Source organism: Montipora capricornis, chromosome 4 (assembly GCF_036669925.1).
Source record: "Montipora capricornis isolate CH-2021 chromosome 4, ASM3666992v2, whole genome shotgun sequence".
In the NCBI taxonomy this organism is placed as follows: domain Eukaryota; kingdom Metazoa; phylum Cnidaria; class Anthozoa; order Scleractinia; family Acroporidae; genus Montipora; species Montipora capricornis.
The window spans coordinates 48,238,137-48,243,136 of NC_090886.1; the positions used below are offsets into that span (position 1 = coordinate 48,238,137).

The 5,000-nt window shown below is 38.9% G+C and overlaps 1 protein-coding gene and 1 pseudogene across 4 annotated transcripts in view; both read right to left on the bottom strand.

Annotated features, from left to right (window-relative positions):
• The window catches only part of LOC138047213 (zinc metalloproteinase nas-6-like), a 46,710-nt gene that overhangs the window by 22,326 nt on the left and 19,384 nt on the right, over nucleotides 1-5,000 (bottom strand). The gene's annotated exons all lie outside the window — the stretch shown is intronic.
• LOC138047209 (leukocyte elastase inhibitor pseudogene) lies at nucleotides 2,842-4,318 on the bottom strand (annotated as a pseudogene).

A 5,000-nucleotide genomic window follows, 5' to 3' on the forward strand; every position in this document is an offset into this window, starting at 1 on the left:
AAAATATTCCTGTGAGCAGTCAAGCGTTTATCATATACATGTATGTAGCGCCTTCTTGAACTTTTCAATGTCGGGATTGATCTAAAACCCGTACAAGGCGTAGTAGTACGCTGCTGAAAGATGTAGTTAATTCCAGGAACGTTGAACCTTGATAGTAATTCCAGCGATTCAGGAAGGGCCTTCAAACGTAGATTGAGAAGGTCTATTCTTGAATATTTAATTAACCCGCTTGGATTTGTGTTGGTCAATGGAAGCTGAGATTGAGTGGTAATCTCCACATTTATCCATATGAACGGTGAGATCTATCCAGAACAGCTCGTTAGGCAAGACGGGAGACACTAGACCATGTTTCGTGATCTTGTAAACCGGGAAGACTATGTTCTTATCCGATAGAGCATTGACACGGTTGAGTTGTATCCTATGCGTTACAAGGAAAACTTGATCGAAATCAGTCCTCGGGAGCCAAGAACAGAGGTTTCTTTGTAAACACAGTACCCTCTCTAATCCAGGACGAATATTATAATATTTTTTGACTTCTAGAGCAGCTGCTAAGGCTAAAAAGCAGATAAGACTACGGAGCCGTATCGTAATATGACCAGCCATGATGTTTATTGTTTATTGTAGTATTTCATTATGTGATACATTTTTAATCTGCACTGCTCGCAGTTAGCAATAGCTAGTCGAGACGAGCAGTGGTTACATTGTAGAAAAGAGGGAAATTAAAAAGTAGAGAAAGCTACAGTATTCAATTGTGTTTTACAAACAATACATTGTCGAACGAACAGGTATACAAATAACTAGTGTACAAAGTATACGGTCGACTCAGCTAAAATAAGAAAATATCATCTAAAATCAAATCAGTACAAAGTGCAAATATGAAAAGCCAAAGTACTAATATAGCTTATACTACTTATAAGCTTATACCACAACTATGATTCTTAAACTACAAGGAAAAAATAATAAATTAAAGAATTATCCAGCCAACAAGATGTTGCCTTAGGGCCTCCAAAATTTCCAGAAGTGCAGGACATTTCATTTTCATATTTTCAAGAGCTAAGAGGGTGGGGTGTGGGCATTGCTTGTTTCCATATTCCACTAAAACTTTTAAAATTTAATTATCAGTATGCATTTGTTACTGTGCATTATGTTGAAACCTTGTACAAAGAAACTTCCCAAATCACATCTCCACTCTTTATAAGTGGGTCATGTTACAAAAAAAAAAGAATCTTTAAAAGTTGTCAATGGATTGCAGTACAATTTTACAAAAAACTGGCAGAAGTATAGAATCACTTTATTCCTAAAAATCTCGTAAAGGAGGATTGCATATGGGTTAATAAACTCATCCATACCAGGAAGAGCTTAAATTAGCTATGTTGGCTCACTCTTGTGACATCCTTTTCGATTGAAAATTAAGGAATGCCATCATTTATTTCTGTAAAACGAACTTGCACGAGTTTTTTTTTTATCCCAATAAATCACGCAACAAGATATTTCAGCAACAAGTTTATTAAGTCCAGATTTCACAACAACTACACTGACTAGCAAAAGACGTCATGACTGAATGAATACTACTGCAGGAGGGAGAGCTTGGTAACGTGCTTGCCTTATAAATTAAGCTAAATATAACTAACAGATTTATGCAGCAGGGCCCGGTTGTTCGAAAGCCGATTAAGTTAATCCAAGATTAGCGTAAACGTTTGTTCCATGTTTTCAACTTTTTGTTTAAAGGGTTTAGGGTCATTTTTGTTTTTCAAGATTGACTTCTTCTAATGTAACGTTTTGCCGCATATCAGTGCTGAACAGCATTTGAGGGTAGAGAAATAAAACTCCTTTATTAATTTTATAATCTGGAATTAAGGTTAATCGGCTTTTGAAAAATTGAGCCCAGGTGTTTTAGGAAACTCTGACACACTATAGCATGGACTGTTTAGCCCAAAATTAAACAACCCCCAAAAGTTTACGATTTAGTAAGGCACAAAATAGACACCAGTTCCTTGGTAAGAAAAAATCCTTGGACAAATTGTCAGGGGCCACCAGAAAAGTAGCCTCTCACGCAGGCGTTTTTGGGGGAGCTCCTCTTTCGTCCCTTCCCACAAACGCCTGCTCAACCGAGAACAACATTCCTTTCCTATTGTTTTATTCGCATGGTAAATGACCAATCAAAAGTTTTGAAATAAAGTGTTGACAAGCTAAACACAACTCATAGCCTCGTGGTAGTGTAGAAACGTGACCCCAGAGTTACCTTTTTCCTTCTTTTCTTGCCTTCACTAAGGTTATGCAGTGCACGGATTATTCTAAAATACGACTAAATTTTATTTTTTTCCTCTATGGTCATAAAGTTTTCCCAATGATTCATGTAGATCAAGTGAGGTCCAATGAGTCAATGAGTCATGAGTCAATGAGACTCACAGGCAATATAGCAATAATTTATTGATTAAGCCTAAGCCCTCGTTTCAGTGATTAGGCCTAAGCACTCTCTGAAATTTTAGCTTTTACTATATGGGTTAGGGTAACTGCACTAACTCATTGACTCATTGACTCAAGACTCATGACTCATTGACTCATAAATACTTGATACTCAGGCCCTAGTTTTGGTATATAAATGTATTCATGAAAAAGCCCCAAGGTACATAGAGGATTTTTTTAAGATCAAAATCTGTAATTATAATTTAAGAGGGTCGGGGACACTTTTAATGCTACCCTGTTTTAATCTAGAATGGCGCCATAAGTCATTCTCATTTTTGGCAGCAAAACTTTGGAATTCGTTGCCAACGTATGTTAGAAACGCCAAGGATATTTCTACTTTTAAACGTCTTTTAAAGAAGCAGGTCTTTAGATAGATTTTAGAATGGTAATTTTAAACTATTTCTTTTATTTTCAATGCAATTATCAGGCTACCCTGCAGTCAAGGTCAACTTTCCAGAATTTAGAAAGTACAATGTGACTGCTTGGGAAAAGGAATGCTGTTCTAATGTTGGCCTAAAATAAAACAAAATTACAGACAATTTTTTGATGAGAGATGCAGAGCAACCCTAGTCTCATGGATCTGACACAGTCACTCTTAAATAAATCCAGTGCAAGTGGTTGTGTTAATTATTACTACTTCCTTGCTTTGCCTTGGAATGCTTAGCTAGTGTTTGATAGTGGCTTCAGCATGCGGCCCATGAACAAAATTGCATTTGACTTCTTATGGCAAATTATAAACAAAAATGGATGGTCAACACGAAAGATGGATTTCTTCAGTACGAGGCCCGTGCCCATAATATCCACAGCTGTTGCAGCGGCAGCCTCAGTGCCTTTCTCATTAACTTCCACAAATGCCTTATGAATAAGATGAGACACATACATCTTCTCTGGCCCTGGTGTGATGCCTGAAAAATCAGCTTTGACCTTATTGAACATATCTGTGACTCCCATTCTTGCTAGAATCTCGTTTAGAAGGAACTGTTGGGTCAGCTTAAATCTTGGCAGGGATACCTCTACTGTGTGAGGTTGTGACTGTGAGACAGATTTGAAAGCCTTCTGTAATTTTTCATAGGTGAGGCTCTCCTCTAACTTAGCCAGCCCATAGGTGCCATGGGGTAGAAAAATTAACATGGAAAGATCCTCTCCTTGGTAGGGCAACTCAAGTACTTGACAGGCCAGCTCCTCTCCGTCTTCAACATGCTTAAATTCTGCTGTTAAGTGCATCATTTGGACTTCCACTTTTTCATCTTTGGAGACAAGGAATTGCTTGGGAAAAGTTGCCCCTTTTGTAAACTGATTTTCCCAAACATTCTGGAAGTAAATTGCATTTACCAAAGTCAGACTCGTATCCGAGTTAAACGCTCCATCGGGAATTAAGTCCTTAATCTTTTGCTTTGTCTTCTCTTCAACCCAGCTGTTCACCTCTTTCCTTGCGCCTTCAGCATCCTTCTGGTAGTCAACCATGGCTATTTCAGCTTCGTAATACTTCCGCGTGCCCTCAACGAACTCTTGCACCAAGCTAAAGCCTTGCTGCGCAAAAAGTCGATTTGCCACCAACAATTCGTTCCCTTTCACGTTTGTTTCTTGCAGGGCCTGAAGATACTGTTTTTCTTCAATATGCAGTTGTTCTTGAGGTTTCGCTTTCCAGTGTAGAGCTTGTGCCATCTGTACAGCTGTATCTCCTTTCGCTCCCATGTAAGTCATAGCCAGAGCAATGCTTAAACTACTCGGTGAGTAGAACAGATTGTTGCTTGTGAAGTTCTGGTCATTTTTGAGGGCTTTGTGCAAGTCTATAGTAAATTTATTGTTCGCTTCAATCACCGCTTCCATTTTGTAAAACGGCCTCCGAAGATCAAATGCATGAAGCTCTCGGAACGCCATTTCTGATTGGTGCATCACTTCACTTCCGTTGCAAAGGTTGCAACCATTTCATTGGTCAGTTTTTGCCAGGAGCGCGTGACCCGCGTGACGAAAACCAAACAGACCCGAGGAAGACCCGAGGGAAAAATGTGGCGCAAACCATTCGAAAATGTAGGGTTTGTTTGTTTGTTTAACTTTTTTGTGGGTTTGTGTAAGTCTCCTTGTGCTTGTTAAGTACGGTGGCCCGTTAGGGACACACCTTTCTCCATTAATTCAGCCTCATATTACAAAAAGTTGCTCAACTCGCAAAATAAAGTGCACTGCCAACAAAATAAATCCTAACTCTTGACACAAATTACAATCCTGCTCTGAAAACAAAATAAATCCGGCACACTGCAAACAAAATGTCATCGCACACACCAAAAAAAAAGTCCTCGCACAATGCAAACGAAAAAACGTTTGCACACCGCAAACAAAATATCTTCGAACACTACAAACGAGCTGATTGACGTCTTATTAACAAATTAGCCAATAAAAGATAACCTTGTGGACACATGTTGACTCCCGTCAAAACAAGCCGAGGCACCGAGGAGACACCGAGCGATCAATGCAGAACTATTTGTCAGTGTGATATAATTTTATTAAATTTGTAACGGCAGGTTCTTATCCGGGTA